General features: G+C 42.2%; 1 protein-coding gene across 4 annotated transcripts in view; it reads left to right on the top strand.

Moving 5' to 3' along the window:
* Nucleotides 1–20790, top strand: part of ATXN7 (ataxin 7) — a 1461623-nt gene that overhangs the window by 1196975 nt on the left and 243858 nt on the right. The window lies entirely within an intron of this gene.

Below are 20790 nucleotides of genomic sequence, written 5' to 3' on the forward strand. Positions count from 1 at the left end.
TGTTTTCCTACAAGGTTTCCATACTATTTCATGTTCAAGTTAATGAACAGGTGCTGACTTTGTGGGAACATGGGTGAAATTCTTGGCTAGACTTATAAGGGCCTCTGGGCCAATAGCCGACTATCATCCTATGAACAATGACTTCATGTCTGATTTCCTAGACTTTATAAATCTCTTATACAACCATAGTAAATAATTGGGTGATATGATTAGAAAGACTGAAAAGCTGGATCTACCCATATACCCAGGTCCTTAAATGAATCTATAGTTTCAACCACTGTGTGCTATATTAAATATTCATCTTTTAGTGTGCATTTTTGGGAGACCCACATGCTTAGTTTTTGTTTCGTTAGCATCTGCTCAAGCCCAGCATCTGATATGGGGAGGGATCCATACGTCTCAACTTTCCAGATTTTTGCAAAACATCCAGATCTTTGCCTCATATCATTAGTGTTCCTTATTACAGTTTTCTGGCAACTAACTGAGGACAAGTCAAACAGTGGCATACTGTTGATTTTCAGACTTTATATCTTTCAGAAAATGCACATACAACTAAATATTGTTATTTCTAGCAATTTTCTGTTTATTAGAGCAATATTTAAAATCTGCCCCTATTTTTATGCCCCCCTCTCATTATATTTGGATTTGTCCAGATTTGATGCCTTGCAGTAAGAGGGAAGGAGTGTCCAGATCTTTGCTTCATATTATCTTTGGCTTGTTGCTCACTTCTACACCTGAGGACTGAAGTCACTAAGTAGTGACTTATGTCTGAGTTTCAGATTTTATATCCTTCGGAAAATACATGTTAGCACTTAGCACACATCCTGTTATTCTAGCAACCTTTTAAGTTTATAAGAGCAATATTTAAAATGTGAACCATCCTACCTTATCTACTGGTTAAGGGCATGAGAGGAGAGTTGCAGATCATGGGACAGCAGCCTGTAGGGATTTTTGGAGACTTTGCTGTGCTCCAAAGTAAATGTGCTAAACAAGGAAGAGGGGAAAAAAATCAGCAAGCAGACTTGCATGACATGTGGTCACTCACAGAGTAACTGCTCGCTCGTCTCAACAGCTCCAAAGTCAAGAGAAGGATTCAACTGTAGCTGTATTTAACGGGAGTTAAACTGCCTGCCAAATACACCTGCAGCCAATTACAATTGTCGCTGTTGTACAAATCGCCACTCACCCAAGCAAAGCAAGAAGCAAGCCGAAAAGTGAACCAACAATTTTTTTTTCTTACCCAGTGGTTGGCCGTAGTGTGCATAGCATATGCTTGCTGCCGTCCTTGCACCTCACTGCAACCTCCAGTTGCAGTTCCATCTCCCATGTGACTATCAAAGGGGAAAAAAGTTTTGTTAGTTTAAACAGAAAAATGTACCATTTTGGTGGTACGTTTCCTGATTTCAACAAAAATAGGAAGTAAATTTCTGTTTTTATTGTTTTAATGAAGTTCCGAACAGCTTCAAAAGATGCCGGCGCATGCCCCTACGCCGTTGCCTAAATCTGCACTGGTCAGGGCTGTAGTCCTCTGTTAACTCAGCTGAACCTGCTTGGCTAATTTTAAATGTGATTTCACAAGTGCCCCTTAAAACAAGTGCTATCCTGTAATGGTTTTTCTTTTTTTGTCCGCCTCAGAATCATACTACAGGACTGCATTTTTCATTACTAGGTAGTTCATCTGCCAGTTATATTTTTATAAAGTTCTAAACACATTTACTGTTTTCTTTTCATGTTGTAAAAGATAGTTTAGATTTGGCTGTTTTTTGTAATGTGATGACTTTCACTGTTGAAATCATCAAAGAAGCAAGTTTGTAGTGAACAAATAGTGGAGGCTTTGACAATTTTTGTTTTGATTTGGTGGGCCCTGATTGATAAATCTAACTGTAAATATTGTAAAACATTTATTAGACTAGGATGATGAGATTGTTGAAGGCTTCCACTTTGGGGAGGAAAAGCAGCCTGTCAAAAAGTGCAAAAGATTGTATTTCTTGTACTGGTCACATGGCTGAGAAGTCAAAATCATTTTAATGGCAAATACCTTTGAACTTGTGCCTGTAACGGAAACAGGTACTTGAATGCTTCCTGCATCATATCTACAAAAAAGTCACTAGAAGGAAAGTAGTCTGTTTTTTTTCTTTTTGCAAAATTCCTAAGCAATGTAAAGTGATTGGAGTTCCCATTACTATTTTTTTGGGTTCACAAAGCGGTACTAGAGGCCCATCTACTGTATGCTTAGGCATTTCAGTGAACACTGATCTCTTGTTCGTTTGTCAGAACACCTTTATAGGTCATCCAGACTTTGTTTTTCTACAAGTACATCTATCTTCCAAGAAGTGAAGTAAAACAGGTGTTTCTGCTGTGTCTTCTTTGGAACAGGAGGACTTTTATTTGAAGCAGATCGAATTGCTTCTGAGCACAGACATTTGTGGAAAATATTAATCTCGTGAGAAAGGTTTATTTGGGTTTCTGAAGACATATGCTTACCAAGAAAGTACTGGTTACTGAGTACATGCCTTTGATGACACCATTTTTTAAGGGGCCTTTCAGTACATAACTGTAGTAACTAACCGAGCTTCAGGTATGTACTTCTTTCTTCAGGATAACAGATGGTATGAGAGACTCCATTGGGTAGATGGAATTGTACCAAGGCCAGATCCAGCTCCAGTTTTTGGTAACTTGCAGTGAACAAGGGGATGTTCTGTGCATAGTCACTTGTACTTTCTGAAGTTTTCTGCTTATGCTTCTAGTCTGATAATAAGGCATACTTGGGGGTGTCAATGAAAGTACCTTTAAGTTTTAGGATCAGAGTTTTTTTATTGTTAATGTTAGAATTTATGGGTTGCAGTTAATGTTTTTAGGTTAGAGTTGTAAGTTTAGGGTTAGCGTTTTTTTTTTTTTTTTTTTTTTTTTTAGGTTTAGGGGAAGTAAGGTGCTTGGATTATGTTTCTTATTGGGGACCATAATACTAAAATGCGCCAACTTTATTTTCTCCACACCATTTCCCATGAGCTGTCATAATTATTTTCCCTTTCAGAAGGCCAAGTTTTGCAAATTAATTATGCCTGTTTGCTACAAGCAACCAAATACCCCTTTTTTCTGGTTTCTTCACAATATCTGAAAAATAAAGCTGCATTTGCAAACCTGCCACCTAACAAAGCATTTACTCAGTCCACATGGAACTGTGCAGAAGATCTTTTTTGGGGTGAGTACAAAACACTTGGAACAATCTGCACGACTTTAATATGAAGGAAATAAGTAAACTGGTTGACACATTAGTAGTTTAGTATGGATTGATGCTGGATCGATCGATGTTAAGTATATCGAAGTATACCTGGAGCTGAACCAACTCTTTCCATTGCAGATTATGCCTAACTCAGTAAGTTTATCTATGATCCCTGAATTATAGATTGTGTTGAAAGCTTTGGCCAGGTCTAAGTAAGTGGTGTGTACAGTTTACCCTCATCCATGGCCCTGGTGACTTTCTTGAAGAAGTCTACCAGATTGATCAGGCAAGACCTCCCTTTGACTAAGCAAAATTGGGTCTGGTCCAGTGTTTAGAGAGTTCTTATGTTATTGATCAGGTCTGTGGTAATTTTCACAATGGCCTTGCAGGTAAGACCCATCAAGCTTATGGGTCTGTGGTTCCCTGAGTCAGTTGAGGGGCCGCCTTGTGTAGAGTGATGAATGTTGCAGTCCTCTATTCCTCTAGGATAAGCCCTAACAGAGGTTGTGGTTAAAGAGGATTTCTAGTGGCCATTATAGATTCTGTTTTAAGCTATTTAAGGATTATTCTGGAATGTTGATGGGACCCATGGAGGCTGTGTTCTTGGCTTTAGTGAGCACAGTAAGGACCTGTTCCCTTGTAGACCAGTAGGGGGATGTTTTCAGGTATTTCTTAGGGTACGTTAGGAGGTGATTGGGGGGGGGTTGAACTGTGCTTGCCGGCCAGTTTTTGCTATAGTTTCAGGCTGGGTGTAAGTGTTGCCATTCATGATTAACTCAGCACATTGCTGAGCATTTCCCCTGAGATCACAAACATAATGAAAAACAAGCCTTATGGTTCACCTTCACATTGGAGGCTATCTTTACCTCATAGTTTGCTTTGGCAGATTTGACCAGCTCTCAAATTTGTTTAGATTTTGATGGGTGTTCTAGGTTAGTTTTAATACTAAAGGAGATAATTTTGTGGTCAGATCTTACCTGGGAAGAGTTAATGCTTGGGAGAGAGTAGCATCCCCCCATGTTTGTGAGTACAAGGTCTAGGATATTGTGCTTCTAGTTGGGGAGCTAACTAGTTCCAAGATGTCTGGCTAACAAAGTCCAAAAACCTCTGAGCAAGTGAATTAAGGGTTGTACAAGTCTCCCAATTTCTGGAGGAGTACTTGAAGTCCCCCCATAAGTATGGTGATGTTTTTCATCTCACATTGCTGCAGTCCTAACACTTGGGTAGTCCGCTGTCCCAGTCGGCCCGAATACCAAAGTATAAGGCTGACGTCGGTCAAGGCGCATTTGACTGACATCAGGACGTCAGGGTACAAATGCGCATGACCGACGTCATATCCTCAGTCTTTTTTTGCCGCATGGTCCGATGCAGAAGCAGTATTGCGAGTGCAGGTTGGCGTTCTGAAATTTTCTGAAGTCGGAGTTTCAGACCGAATCAAAGTTGGCTAAGTACCCGTTAGAATATTTTGTTTTTTCTTGCCTCAGTATTTAACCGGATGTCAGAAAAAGTGAATAACTGTATTTCTTGTGGGAAACAGATACCTCATAGAGATTACCATACATTGTGTATACCTTGCTTAGGGCCTGAGCACGACGTTGTTGGCTGTCGCTCTTGTGCTAGATTTAACAAACGCACTATTAAGAGAAGATTAGATTGTGCCAGGTTAGTTTTGGGAAGCGTTGTAATTACAACATGCCGCCGGATGCTCCGGCCGCTTCGTCTAAAAAGCGCAAAGACAAAGCAGCGAAGCCTAGGGTGGAAGAACCATCTGTCCCGGACGTCGGTTCTTTAGAGGGCTCGGTGGAGCCGGTGGTTCTACCAGAAGTTCCTCTGGATTCTCAGGGAGAGACTTTACTGTTACAAGATGTGTCCTCTCAGGAGGTAGGCCAGGCTGAAGGGGCTTCTCAGGTAGCTGTTCTCCCCTCCCTTTCTAAGGTGGTTAGGCCCTCCCCTTCTGTTTCCAAGGCTCCTTCTAGAGGCCGGCCAGGGTTAACTTCAGTGGGGTCTCCCCTAGTTCTTCAGGGTCTCTGCCTAAGAAACATATGCTTAAAATGGCAGAAGATTTGATTACTATGATTAGAGGTTCTTTACCCCCCCCTGATAAGAGGCCTAGGGTGGAACCTGAGCTTGAGAGTTTTGAGCAGTGTTCGGAGGCTTCTGAGTCTTCGGCTGAAGACTTGCAGGAGTATCCTCCTTATTCTGATTCTGATGTAGATGACTCTACACCTTCGGCTTCTCCTCCTGAGGATTTTTCTTTTTCAGAGACTCTTCATTCCATGAGGGAGCATTTTAAATGGGAAGGTCAAGATTTCTCTGATTCTAGGAAACGGCTTAGGGAATTTTTGTTTCTACCCCAGCATAGGCCTTTAGCTATACCTCCTGTTCTGGATGTGGTAGAGGGTGTTTTTGCAGAGGCTTCCCTGAACCCTGATTCTTTGCCTCCTGCCCCAGTTAAACCGGACAGGTATTATAGGGTGCCTGAAGCTCATAAGTATCTTTTTAAGAGTCCTAGGGCAGACCCAGAAACTGTTTCTCAGGGCCCTAAAGGTGTTAAGGCTTCTGTTGTTAAAAATCCTGTTCCTTCTGATAAAGAGGCAAGGGCTTTGGATAGATGGGGGAAAAAGGTGTATACTTCTTCCACTTTAGCCATGAGGGCTTTGAATTGCCAGTTTCACATGTTGAAATACCAAAATTATCTCCTTTCACAATTGAAGTCTAAGGTGGATGCTCTGGCGGAAGGTATTGAGTGTAAAGAGTTGCAGGATTTGGTTCATGTTTCTGAACAGGTGGGTAAGCATTCCTTGCAATGTGGTTTTGATGCTGTACAGGCCTCTTCGAGGGTGGCAGCCACTGGTTCTGTTCTTCGAGGCACGCCTGGCTGAGGGATCAGAATTTAGCTGAACATGTAAAGACAAGGATTTTAGATGCTCCTTTACAATCTGATGTGTTATTTGGTGCCTGTGGAAGCAGTTTTAAAGAAAATGGAGGACAAGGCTAAGTCTATGCAGACTGTTAAAGATTTTGCAGGTTCAGCCTCCAAAGTTTAGTAGAAATTGGCCTACTAAGGGGTGGACTTATCCTTCTTATGATTCTCAGTCTAGGGGTAGATCTAGACGTGGTAGGGGCAGAGCTCAAGGTTCTTTTAGGCCTAGAACAGGCAGTTCGCCTGCCCAGTCTTCTGGTGAGGGCAGGGGTCAGTCCTTTCGTAAGCAGACCCAATGACTTGCCTTTTCAGCTGCCAGAGCCTTCTCGTCTGGCAGCACCTTTGGGAGGAAGGCTGGCACTTTTCAAAGAAAATTGGAGTGTTATTACCCAAGACAGATGGGTATTGGATATCGTTCACCACGGTTACAGGTTTTATTTCCATACCTTGCCTCCTTTCAAAGGCATGCCAGACATTCCTCCTATACAAAGAAAAGAGGCTCACAAGCAAATTTCTCTGTTGCTCCAGATAGGGGCCATTCAGCCGGTTCCTGTGCCAGAAAGGGGCCTAGGATTTTATTCTCGCCTGTTCCTAGTACCAAAAAAGGGGGACACGTGGAGACCAATTTTGGATTTGTCTATCCTCAACACTTATTTGGACATTCCCAAGTTCAAAATGTTGACGTTACAACAGCTTTTACCTCTGCTGGGCAAAGATCACTGGATGGTAACTTTAGATCTCAAGGAGGCTTACCTTCATGTGCCTATCGGACTCAGTTGCAGGAAGTATCTGCGTTTCTGAGCTGGAAATTCACATTATCAGTTCTCTGCATTGCCCTTTGGCTTATCTACTGCGCCCAGAGTATTCACAAAAGTTCTGGCTCCAGTTGTAGCTTTTTTCAGGCTAAAAGGAATACAAATCTATCCTTACTTGGACGACTGTCTGATTCTGGCTCAAGAAAAGGACGAGCTTCTTCAGCATCTGGAATATGTGATAGCAGTGCTAAGATGCCTGGGGTATTCTGTGAACGAAATAAAGTCCAGTCTAGTACCCTCTCAAGACATGTGCTTTCTGGGTGTGAGACTGAATACAGCGGCCCAGATGGCCTTTTTAACCCCGGACAAACAAAAGAGTCTATCCCTTTACTTCTATCAACTATCTCATCAGTCCGTGCTGACTGCAAGGACAGTCCTTCAAGCATTAGGGTTCATGGCATCTTGTATTCTGGTGCTTCCCAATGCCAAACTGCATATGAGGAAGCTGCAATGGTATCTAAAAAATGTATGGACACAGCACTGCCAGGATTTGGACACTGTCATTCCAATAATACCTTGCATTCAAAAGGAATTTTTGTGGTGGGCTCAGGAATGTCACCTAAACAAGGGACTCTCTGTGACCCGGCCAGAGGCGAGTCAGATTCTAACGACAGATGCCTCAGACATAGCTTGGGGAGCTCATCTGAATGGAAAGTGGATACAGGACAAGTGGCCTGCCAGACTACAGCATCTACATATCAACATGAAGGAGATGTTAGCAGTCCAGTTTGCATTAATGGCTTTCAAGGAGTTACTTCTTCCTGGGCAGGTGTTGATTCTAACAGACAACACAACTGTCATGTGGTACATCAACAAGCAAGGGGGAACACATTCTTATCCTCTATGCAGGCAAGCAATGATTTTGTGGGAGACTGCGCTCAGCTTGCAGCTAAATCTACAGGCAAGGTTTCTGCCAGGAGCACAGAACTCCTTAGCAGATGTGTTAAGCAGGCAAATCATGGATCCCCACGAGTGGAAACTGGATCTTCATGTATTTCGACAATTGACAGTGTCCTGGGGAACTCCAGACATAGATCTGTTCGCTTCTCCACTAAACCACCAGCTGCCAAAGTTTTGCACGAAAAGGTTTCATCACACAGCTTGGAAAGTGGATGCTCTTTCGTTCAGTTGGGAAAATCTTCTTGTGTATGCCTTTCCACCTCTGCCTCTCCTCCCAAAGGTACTCCTAAAGGTCAGACGAGACAAGCCAAGGATGATTTTGATAGCTCCAGATTGGCCTCGGCAACACTGGTACCCATTACTGAGGAATCTGGTAAGGAAGCCTCCATGGCCTTTACCTTTAATTCCACACCTTTTGTCTCAGAGGGACGGTCATCTTCTCAATGTCAAGCTTCACTCTCTTCATCTAACAGCCTGGCATATTCTGTTTTGAACCACAGCAGGTCTCAACTTCCTCAACAAGTTTTGAATGTGATTATGGAAGCCAGAAGACCTAGTACGCGTAAAGTGTATGCAGAAAAATGGAAGAGATTTTTATTTTGGAGTGCAGCAAAGGATTTGGATGTTTCTGAGCCTAATTTGAGTGTGGCTCTTCAATATCTTACTGAGTTATTGGACAAAGGTTTGTCTTTCTCTTCCATTAAGATTCATGCTGCAGCAATTTCAGCTCACTATGATTGTGACCCACCATTGTTTTCTCATCCTTTGTTCAAGCAATTTCTTAGAGGGGCAAAGAATATAAGACCCCCACGTAGAGCTCCTACTCCTGCTTGGGACCTCAATTTTGTGTTGGAGAAACTTACCCTACAACCTTTTGAGCCTGCGGCTACTGCTGAATTGAAATACTTGTCATGGAAGACTGCTTTTTTGTTGGCCATTACTTCTGCAAGAAGGGTTTCTGAATTGCAGGCCCTTATGGCGGTTGAGCCTTTTTTGATTTTTCATAAGGATAGGGTATCATTACGTACTAATCCTTCATTTATGCCTAAGGTGGTTTCTAGTGTGGCTTTAAACCAAACTATTCATTTGCCTACTTTTTATGCAGATCCCCAAAATAAGGGGGAAAAGATTTTGCACACTTTAGATGTACACAGGCAGTTGCGTTATTATTTAAGCAGGACTAGGGATTTTAGGCAGTCTCAGCAGTTGTTTGTTTCTTTTGCTTTGAGTTCCCAGGGCAAGCCTGTGTCAAAACAAACTATATCTAAGTGGATTGGGTTTTGCATTGCATTCTGTTATTCCCATCATGGCAAGGAGATTCCAGCTGGGATTAGGCCTCATTCCACGAGGGCTACTGCCACTTCAACAGCATTTCTAAGGGGTGGCAACTAAGGATATTTTGGAGGCAGCTACTTGGAGTTCAGTGCATACTTTCTCCAAGCATTACCACCTTCCTCTCTATTCTAAATCCAGGGCTGGTTTTGCCACTGCTGTGTTGCAGGGCATTTTGGCAGCTCCTGCTTCATTATAGTTTAGCCATCCTCCCTTACCTCTGCTTTGGGATTCTACCCAAGTGTTAGGACTGCAGCAATGTGAGATGAAGAACATAGTACAGTTTTGTACCTACCATAAATGTAGATGTTCAAGATCCACATTGCTGCAGTCCAATCTCCCTCCTTCCCTCTGTGTTTAGGGGTGGTTGTGTGGGTGGGGTTCTATTTTGAAAATTTGTATATATTGTACATATATTAGGTACAGGAGTGTTTGGTGTTTTTTGGTTTTGGCCTTATCTTTTTAGGGTCTTCTGACATCTGGGGCAAGAAAAGACTGAGGATATGACGTCGGTCATGCGCATTTGTACCCTGACGTCCTGATGTCAGTCAAATGCGCCTTGACCGACGTCAGCCTTATACTTTGGTATTCGGGCCGACTGGGACAGCGGACTACCCAAGTGTTAGGACTGCAGCAATGTGGATCTTCGAACATCTACATTTATGGTAGGTACAAAACTGTACTTTAGGCTGAATATTAAGAGATTCCAATAAGTTATGTAGAGGTGTGGTTTTCCAGACTCATTTTAGGGGATCTGTAATTAGCAAGGATATGATAAAGGGTTGCACCTATGGTTAGTTGGGCATGGAGCAGGTCAAGCGAGTCATATTGTTGGACCAGTCCATCAGTGTACTTGTCCTTTATAAACACTGAGACACCTCCTCCGTTTGTTTTCCCTGAGCTGAAAGGAATCAGAATGTATGAAAGGCATTGTAGCCTTTGATAGTCAGGGTGCTTTCCATGGTTCTGAACCATGTTTCTTTGGCTGCACGTATGCCTGCATTCTGCAGGGTGAGAAGTACTTCCAGGGCATGCAGTTTTTTATTTAACTCCTAGCACTGAGCAGCAGTCCATTTAGGTAGCTGAGTGATTTTTGTCGTATTGGAGGGTTTGACAACTTAGGATAGCCTAAAAAGACAACATGGGATAGGTAAAGTTTTTGCCAGTATCTGAAAACCAAGTGGTGACAAGTGCAAACCATCTCTGGCAAAGCATTGTGGTTTGTCAGTCATGTCTTCCCAGGTTGACAGATATTGGATCCCCTTGTTGTGACACCAGAAACTAAGCCAATTGTTGAAGTCAAGTCATTCTTTGCTGGTACTATGGCATCATCATTGGGGAATTTAGGATGCTACTCAAGACGTGACTCATGCCCATCTAGGGCACACATTGAGAGAGCTCCATCATGTCCCTCTTCATATAATCCATTGAGGTACATCTTAGGTCATTTATGCCTACATGGATTATGACCATGTCATACTGATACCCATGGTTTAAAGATCTAAGTGCATGTGTGATCTGGCAGATCCTGACTCCAGACCGACAGCTCACTGTGATATTCTTGTTTAGCCTGGTGAGGGAGATATCAGTATGTCTTGCAATGGAATCCCCAATAACTAGAATGTTTGGCTGTGTGGTGTGTTAGTTAATGGTCTTGGAAGTGGGGCTACTGTGATTTTCAGAATTGTGTTGTGCGAGGTGCTGTCTTATGAGTATGTGCGGGGCCAGTGAGAGATGCTTTTAGGACGTCTTGGACTTTTGGGTAGATTACAGGTGAGTACCTGTTCATATGTGGGTCTTTGTTTGTTCCTTAGTGTGCTGGTAGTGAGTGTTTTGGGTGTAACACTGACAGACTGGTTTGCATTTTTTGTATGTAAAAGTTTTGCCTCCAATGGCACACAGAACTATTAAGTAGCACTGAAACGGAACAAGTGCAAAAAAATCCTTGTATCAGCTTTGTTGTTCACAGATGGTTTTAGATGGCAATCCAAGGTGGTGTAGTCTCAAGTGTCCAAGCCAGGCACAGGCATGGTTTGCATAAATGAACCAAAAGAAGAGTTTTGGCCTGCAGTCCTCAAACTCGCATACCTGTACTTGGAAGTCCGATTTTGAATGTCTGAATGTATAGAATTTTTGCATTGTCTGGGAATCGAACCCAGGTCAGCTGCTTGGAAGGCAAAAATTTACTTTACATATCAGAAACTGTCAGCGAGTAGAAGGTATAAAGCAGAACTTGATTTGCTGTGCAACAGAATTTTTCTAAAAGCCTATACCAACAGCATTTCCCTCAATCCATATTACCAGGCATGCATAGCTTGAATCTAGTTAGGCATCATCTAAAAAAAAAAAAGTAGTGCTGTTTATACAGTTGGGAAAAAAAGTTGCAGGAGGATGATTATTTTTTTCCCTTTGGTTCTAAAGATCAACAAATACTGAGCCGTGCCAAATTATTTGAACCTTTCAAGCCAATTTTAATTTGTACAAAAATGTTTTGCTTACTGACATTAAAACCTTGTCTTTCGAGGCCAGCATTGATCCAACTCCATGCATGTCCATGGAGTCCTTGCAGGCAACCACTTTGGGTGTCCAGGGAGAACCCCGGCTGATAATTATCAAAGGGCCTTGTGGTGTTCCTCAGATGTTAGTGGGGGAAGAGGTTCTGACTACCATTATAGTGCGTCATCAGGAGTCAGAGCCTCCTAAATTGTTTAAGGCTGACATCCCACTTAAAAAGAAGCAGGAGACTAAACACATTTAACCTGCTCCTAAAGATCCTCAGAGTGAATGGCGAAACTTCACTCAAGGCCTGTTTAATGCCCTCTCAGGGGTTTCTGTTCCTGCCCCTCCTTGGTCTTCTACCCCCTGTTAAGAGGCCTAAGGAGCAGGATTCTTTTGATGATGCTGATTCTGATGAAGAGTTACTTAATTATGCCTCTCAGATTCCTTCTCCTTTATATTATGGTTCTGAGGAAGAAGAGTCCATCAGTTCTGACTCTCCTTTTGAGGAGATTTCATTTGGTGACACGATTTCCAGAATGATGGAATTTTTTAAATTGGACTGTGCTAAGGTGTCTGACGTTCAGAAGAGGTACTATGAGCTTTTGCAGATGGAGTCTGCTGTTCCTCCTGTTCTTACCACCCTGCTGGATGCTTTTTCCACTGCTTCTCAGGCTCATAATACCCCTGCTCCGAAGAAACCTTATTGTTTGTATAAAGTCCCTGATGACTGCAAGTATCTTTATAATTGTCCCTCTGCTGACCCTTCTCTGGCTTTCCATAAGCCCTCCATATTGTTGCCTTCATCTAAATTGCTTCCTTCTGATAAGGACAACAGAACCATAGAGAGGCTGGGTAAGAAGGTGTATACTTATGCTACCCTACCCTTTAGAGCTGTTAACTGTTAGACACATATGACGAGTTATGTCTTGGCTGTTCTCTCAGGCCTGTCAAGCCATTTAAAACCTTTCTGATTCTGAAGGGAAGATCTTTGCTCTTGCTAAGGACATCCTTCCAAGTTGCACGCCATTCCATTAAATGCAGTCGATGCTTCATCTAAGACTGATGCTTTTGGTTCTGTTTTGAGGTTGTATTCCTGGGTTAGACTTCAGCCTTTGCCTCATGATGCCAAGGCTAAGCGTATGGATGTTCCTCTGGGTAATAAACATTTGTTTGGTGCTGCTGCTGCAGAGTTGTTTAAGTCCTTACAAGTAAAGAGTAATGCCTTACAGGAGCTGAAGCATATGTTTTTCACGTTTTTCCAAGTTTCAGCGAATTACCCTAACAAGCCTGCCTTTGTCTGTAGACAGTTTCTCCTCAAAGGTAAAAAGGGTGGTAGAAGGGCTACCCAACTCCTACTCAGAAGCCTCCTTTTCCTGACAAACCAGGTGCTGTTTGACTATCCTGGCCCTGTTCAGTCCTCTTTCTCTGTGTCCTTCCCTGTCCCTTCCTCTTTGGTTAAAGATAACCCAAGTTGCCTGGGTTCTTTCTGTTATTCGCTAGGTTTATTGCATGGTTTGAAAATCTCTCCGCTCCCCCTTTTTGGGCATTCCTCATCCTCCTCAGGAGCAATTGCCCTTTTTCCAGAGGTGCTTCAGGGCCTGTTGGCTCAAGGAACAATTCAAGAAGTTCCAACTCCTTCAGAGGCGGAAGGGGTTTTATTCCAAAATGTTCTTGATTCCCAGGAAAGAAGGCACATGGAGACTCATTCCAGATATTTCTCAACTAAATACATTTTTGAGGGTCCCTTCCTTTCTCTATGCTGTGCCTTCACACCTTGTTTCTTCTGCAGCTTCCTCAGGCTTTTCTGGTGTCTCTGGACCTCAAGGATGCTTACCTGCATATTCCTGTTCATCCCCCTTTCAGGAAGTTTTTACATTTCTCTGTTGTTTCGTGGCATTTTCAGTTCTGTGCTTTGTCTTTGGCATTTTTACTGCCCCAAGGGTATTCAGCAAATGGCTCGCTCTTGTGATTGCATTTTGCAGGTTAAGGGGGATCCAGGTTTTTTCCCTACATGGACGAGTTTCTGTTTCAGGCATCCTCTCAAGAGATATTGCTGAAAAATTTTCATTTTTGCCATCTCCCTTCTGCAGAGCTTGGAGGTTCACTATAAATTTAAAAAAGTTCTTTCTAACTCCTTCACAGGGTCATGTCTTTTTGCAATGCAGTATCCAGACTGTTCCAGTGTTAGCATCCCTGCATCCTCCCAAGACCATAACTCTCATTTCTTTCTTCAATCCCTTCTTCCTCTGGCTTCAGTAACAGCCAGGGAATTTCTGAGACCTCTGTGGTCATGGCCTCCACCATTCATTCCTATGCTCCCATTTGCCAAGCTCCACATGAGAAAATTGTGGTGGTTTCTTAAGTCAGTTTGGCTTCAGCAGTCTCATCCCCTTAATTTCTTAGTTCCTCCTCTTCCATGTCACATGCTGGAATGTCAGTGGTGGATTCAGCAGTTGACTGTCAATCCAGGGCTCCCTTTTCAACCACCTCTTCCCCCTCAGGAGCTGTTCACAGATGCTTTAGATGTGGGGTGGGGAGCAATATTAGGCTGTGTAAAGGTATAGGGAGTTTTGCCACCTCATCAACAAAAAGAGCATTTGAATGTCAAAGAAACTAGAGTCCTCCTGGCTCTTCAGGCCTCTCATTCTCTTTTCTCCGCAGGACCTGTCAAGGTGTTTACAGGCAACAGTTATGTGGTATGTCAACAGATAGTGGGGGGGGGTCTTATCTACTTTCTGTTGGCTCTCCTAATATGGGAACTAGCTATCCAGTATCAAGTGACACTTCAGGCAGTTTACATTCTCTCAGGTCAAAACATTGTGGCAGACTGTCTGAGCAGGTCCATTTCCATTACTCACTCCCATTAATGGATGCTTCACAGGGATGTGTTTGTGGACATGGCTACTCCTCAAATGGATCTTTTTGCCTCTCCTCTGAACAAACAGCCTCCTTTCTTTTGTGCCAGTGTCCCAGGTCTTCTGGTGTGGAAGGTGGACGCCCTCTCTCTTTCTTGGAAGGGGATTTTTTTAATGCCTTTTCTCCCCTTCCTCTCATTTTAAAAGCCCTGTTCAAAGTACAACAGGATGCTTCCAAAATCTTGTTGATTACTCCATTTTGGCTGAGATAGCAGTGGTTCCCTCATCTGCATTTCGCCAAGGGCAGTCATCACAAGTTACCCTATACAGTGGACCTACTTACACAAGGCAAGGGATCTCTCATCCATCCCCACCTGTCCACTCTTGAACTGACATTGTGGGTGATAGAATTTTGATCCCAGGTACCTTTTTTCTGAGGACGTGCTTTGGGTCCTGCAGGAGGCTAGGAAACCCAGTACTAAGAAATGTTACTTATCCAAATGGAAGCGGATTTCTGTTTGGTGTCTTTCTCGTAACTTGGATGTTGCTTTGGTTCTCTCTTATTTGTGTGAATTGCTCAATGCTGGGTTAGCATATTCTTCTATTAAGATCCACCTGTCACCTGTATCTGCTTGTTTGCCTATCACTCCACCTTTAGCCTCTAGATTTGAGGCGAAGCAGTTTCTTAAAGGCGTCCTTCACATTTGGCCTCCCAGGAAGCCTGTACCCTCCTTCTTGGGACCTTAATTTTGTTTTATAAAAATTTACTCCTGCTCCTTTTGAGCCTACTGCTTCAGCTTCTTTACAGTATTGTTCTTGGAAGACGTTTTTCCTTTTGGCCTCTTACTTCTACCAGATGGATGTTTGAGCTGCAAGCCCTTATGGCTGTTCCTTCTTTTTAGTTTTCCATAAAGACATGGTGTCCCTTTGTACCAATCCTTCTTTTATCCCCAAGGTGGTTAATGAGTTGTTTTCTTAATTGTTCTATTAATTTGCCCACTTTTTCCCTTCTCCGCAGTGTGCTAGTGAGAAGGTTTTGCACACCTTGGATTTGCATAGACAACTTGGATATTATTTGAATAAGACTAAACCTTTTCATAAATGGAAAAGGTGACTGGAAGGGCTTACCCAGACACTGCCACAGCTTGCTGTGAGGGAGAGGTTAGTTTGCTTTTGTTTTCTTGTATTTTTATTACTTGATTGCCTTTTTCTATTTTGTATGCTGTGATTTGTTTTCTTTACAGTGTTTTACTTGTATTCTGCTTGTAATTGCATATTAAATCTTGAGAAGCGACCACAGTTCTGTCTCTTTGTTAGTCAGACAGAATTTTTTCCCACCCTCCTACCCTGTAAATGTTTTGTTTTTAAACACCACTGTCTTTTGAGTTGCTTGACCCTTATGTTAATTTGACCATATATCTCCTTCCCCCTCTCCTTTCATTGGCTGGTGTGAGTAAGCACAAAATTATCATTTTGTGAAATCACTCCCCTTCAACTATTTAAATTTATTGACCATTCCACTGTATTCCACAGTACCAGAATACAAAAGTGTCCACCCTCTTTCAAGCTGTCTTGCTCTTTTAAAATAGTGGTTCTCCACTTGGACAGGTAAAACTTAAGTTACCCACTTTCATGTCTAACTGCGTAGTGCACACTGCTGTGTTTAGGATAAACCCCTTTTTTATCTTGCCTTTAAACATCTATTGCAAGACCAACAGTTGTTGGAGAAGCCCACATTCTGCTTTTTAGTAGTCATCTTGGGATTAGTGCTTCTTTTTTATCCTGGTGAGAGAAGGAGTACAGGGACATTATTTGCTGGAGACTGCTTATTATCAGAAAGCCAAATAATTGCTTTATAGGTGACAGCTTAGAATCTGTGCTTATATTCTGGTCCTGGTGAGAGAAGGAGCGCAGAGTGCATTGATCCTGACTGTTTCTGGTTGGAGAGTCACTGTGCTTAACATTCCTGATTGGTCTGGTTGTAATTCAAGGCATCTACCAGAAAAAGGCTAAAAGCCTACACACCCTTGCATCATCTGGTACAAGACTGTGGATCAGCAAATAGGCTGTGGGCTGCTTATCTTCCTGGGATTGGTGCTAACATTTTGCTTCTGGTGAGAGAAGTTGCAAAGGAGCATTGTATCCCAGCAAAGTGAAGCTGTTGTGAGACCAGCATTAGTAGTAGCCACGCAGTAGCCATTCATGCGACTCCCCTCTTTTCATCATTCTTGACAAGCTAATTCTTTGTTTTCAGTAAACACACTGATTGATTTGTTTCTAACTTCAGAATATCTGTCTAAATACTTAATCTTTAAATTTTCAGGTCTACATATTAATTTCTCCTCAAGTGTTTTGCAGTGCTCTGTCCAGACTCGGACACCTTTAGTGACATTCTCACTCCAACTGTCTAATCAATAAAAAGGGTCTGTTGCCATGGATATGAACTTTCCTACTGTCTCTGTTACCAGCTTGGTGGATATGGGCATCCTGAGACAATGTAGAAATTGCCTAATGTTACTGACAACCAGTTAATTCTCAAACTGATATGCTATGTGAGTGATGTATTTACACAATGTCACTGGAGGTGAAGGTCTCACATAAAAGTATTTCTAATGTCAGTAAGGATGACAGTAGTGCACACGCTGTACCCATCATGCACAATTCAAAGCAGATATATCGATACACACATGCTGAGGCACTTGCATGTAACCTTCCTTAACCACAAAGACCTCCTAGATGGAGTACACATAACAAATACCCTCAACATTCCCAAACGAGCCCTTTAAAACAACACCCACATCATCTTGCTAGTCAGTTATCAACTCAGAACTTAACTTTATCCAAGTCTAACACTATCCCACCCCCTCCATTTCTCTTACAACCAGTCCCAACAGCATATAGTCTTACCCTTCTCCTAAAACTAAAACCATGCTCTCCTTCAGCAGACCAACTACCGCTGAATATCTACAAATAGCAGCCAAATCCATTGCCTATCCAATTTCCATTCTCATTAATAGAACCATCACTGAAGGACACAACCCTAAAATCTGGAAGGTCTCCCATATTATCCCCCTTCACAAGGGTGGAAACTGTACTGAATTCTCCAATTACCATCCCATAGCCCTAAGCTCATGGAAAAATGCATCCACAAGCAATTGCTAGACCACCTAATCCAAAATAATTTACTTTCCAGCTGCCAGCATGGTTTCAGACCTTCCCACAGCACTACTACTGTCCACCTTTCCTTTACTGACTGTATTAACAAAAAATGTAACCTCAATTTGCTTTCCTCTGCACTGTTTATAGATCTAAGGCTTTTGATATGGTAAACCACCAGATACTTGTAAATATCCTCAAATCCCTGTCACTAGAGCCACTAGCTATAAAATGGTTCCATTCCTATTTAGATAGACAACAGGCTATACTCTGGCACAACACTTTATCTACCAACCTCTCCATTAACCTTGGTGTCCCTCAAGGGTCCATACTAGGACCTCTCCTTTTGTCAATATTTACCAATGACCTTCCCCTAGAAATTCCCCAAGCAACATGCATATACAATATGCAGATGATTCCACACTGATATGCTCAGCCACTTCTATATCAGAACTTAACTCCCTTACCCAAAAGGTGTTTAACACAGTTGAACTATGTTTTACACAACGCTGTCTCCTTCTGAACCCCAAAAAAACTAAGCTCCTCCTGTTTACCCCTACTCACAAGTCCACCCCCTGTAAATTTCAAGTCACATTCAATAATGGTACTCTCATATCCCCAGATCCAACTATGAAACTACTAGGTATCACCGTAGATAACCTTAACTTCGACACCCATATCAACAATACTATAAAAACTGTTAATAGAAAACTAGGCTCTCTCTACAGAATCAAATGCTTCCTTTCTCCTGCAGCTAGAATAACTATTTATTTCTCATACCCACCTAATCTCAACTCTCCTCTATGCCTCACCTATATATACTAAGCTGTCCAAAAACAACCTTAATAAAATGGAAACCTCCTACAGTAACGTAGCTAGATTTGCTACAGGCAACCCATTCGGAACCCACCACTGTTACAATCTAAAACTGCTAGGATGGCTTGAATTACAAACTCAGCTTAAATTCCACCAGCTGACCATTGTCCATAAAACCCTTCACCATCCAACAAATACCCCTATTCTAGCTACCCTCATCACCCCCTACAACAATCTGAAGACCTTACGTTCAGCCCATAAACTTCTTGTCAATATTTGCAAATCAAACAGAAGTGCTGGAGACCGTCTCTTCTCTAATACTGTTGGAAAGTCCTGGAACCTTCTCCCCAGTGAACTTTCCTCACTTCCCTCTATATCACTTTTCAAAACCAAACTGAAACTTTTCCTCAAAACACACTGGTTGTGCCCCTGTACTGAACCTGACTGATCAACTAGCTCTTCTTACTATGTTCAGCCTACCCTCCTCTTCTCAGTAATCTTATCCCCTTTCTTAAGAACAACTAACCTTCTACTTCTAGATACTATTACTTACATCTTCATGAATTTTATTAATGTAAATACTTTTGTACTAATAAAGTGTATATAATTAGCTGTCTTCTCTTCTACATACTATGTATTAAAACTGCATTTGAATGATACTACTTATTTTGCTATATGTTATGAACTTATAACCTCTTTGATTAGTCTCACTAATGTAACTGCATTGTACCTTGTTCACATTAATTTTGTATATATGATTTTGTTATGGTTCTCATTGGAGCTTATCTCCCCAGGCCCCTACTGAAAATGGACATGTATCCAGTAGACTAGCCCGGTCAACAAATGTGAAATAAAATAAAAATAAATAAAAACACAGAGGTACATCTCATGGAGCCTCTACCTCCAAGCCCAAAAGGCAAGCCACCACACAGTCCAACATTCTAGTCATGGAGACTCCATCATGAGACACACTGATGTCCTTCTCACCAGGCTGAGTAAGGAGAAAGTTGCTTATCAGGGGCTAGAATTTGCCACATTACGCATGCACTCAGGTCATTGGACCACAATTACCAATATGACTTAGTCATAGTCCATGTGGGAGTAAATGACCTAAGACGTACCTCCCTAGACTATATGAAGAGATGCATCATGGAGCTCTTGGAATGTGTGTCTCAGGCTGGTATGAGCCTAACATTGAGCAGCATTTTGCCTTCTTCGAGGTTGATGCCACAATATGAGCAAAAGATGATTGACTTTAATAATTGGCTTAGTTTCTGTTGTCATAAGGGGTGCAGTATTTGTCAGCATGGAAGGAGATGGTCAACAGACCACACTGCTTTGTCAGGGATGGTCGGCACCTCTCCCCTCTAGGATTTCAAATATTAGCTAAAACATTGTCTTCCCCCATAGTGCCTTTTTTATGCAATGCAAAACTGAAAGTACTTCCGACATATCAAATCAAACCAAGAAAATCTAGAAGTATCACTGCTCAATGCTAGGAGACTAAACAAAAAAACTCCACTCCCTATAAGCTCTCTTTACCCTAGAGTATGTGGATGTCTGTGTGGTCACTGAGACATGGTTTAAAGCCACGGAGAGTACACCAGCTGTGCAAAGTTCTAATGCCTTCCACACATTTAGGCCAGCTACTTCACAGGCAGGGACTAAAGGTGGAAGTGTCTCTATTTACATCAAAAATAAATATATTTCAAAGCTGGTCAAAAAGGACAATGCACTTGAGCTACTCCATGTTCAAATCACCATAGGTAAAATCTAATACCACTTCCTTGCAAGCTATAGGTCCCCCTCTATGACCCAAGAAACCCCATGCCATGTATTTAAACCTATTAGAAACACTAACCATCCAACCCAATACCATATTCATGGTTGACATTATCCCACTATTAACTGGGAATCCTATACAACACCAGATATACATGCACAGAGATTCCTTGATTTTGTAAACACAAACTTCGTGGACCAGATAGTCAATACACGAACCAGGGGTGCAGCCATACTGGATCTGGCCCTCACTAATATGGGAGACTGCTGCACACCCCTTACTGTAATGCCTTCCCTGATAAGGTCAGACCACAAAATGGTCTCCTTTGAAGTAAAAGTAAAACCTGGATCCCTAGCTAAACCTGAAATATTCAAGAACTTTTCTAAGGCTAACCACCTGCTAGTAAGTGAGAACCTGGCAAAATTTCAATCTACCATAAACCCTGAGAACACTGCTGCCTATGCAGAACTGTTCACAGTAACCCTGTA

This window comes from Protopterus annectens, chromosome 7.part0, assembly GCF_019279795.1.
Source record: "Protopterus annectens isolate FY-2018-M chromosome 7.part0, PAN1.0, whole genome shotgun sequence".
Classification (NCBI taxonomy): Eukaryota; Metazoa; Chordata; order Ceratodontiformes; family Protopteridae; genus Protopterus; species Protopterus annectens.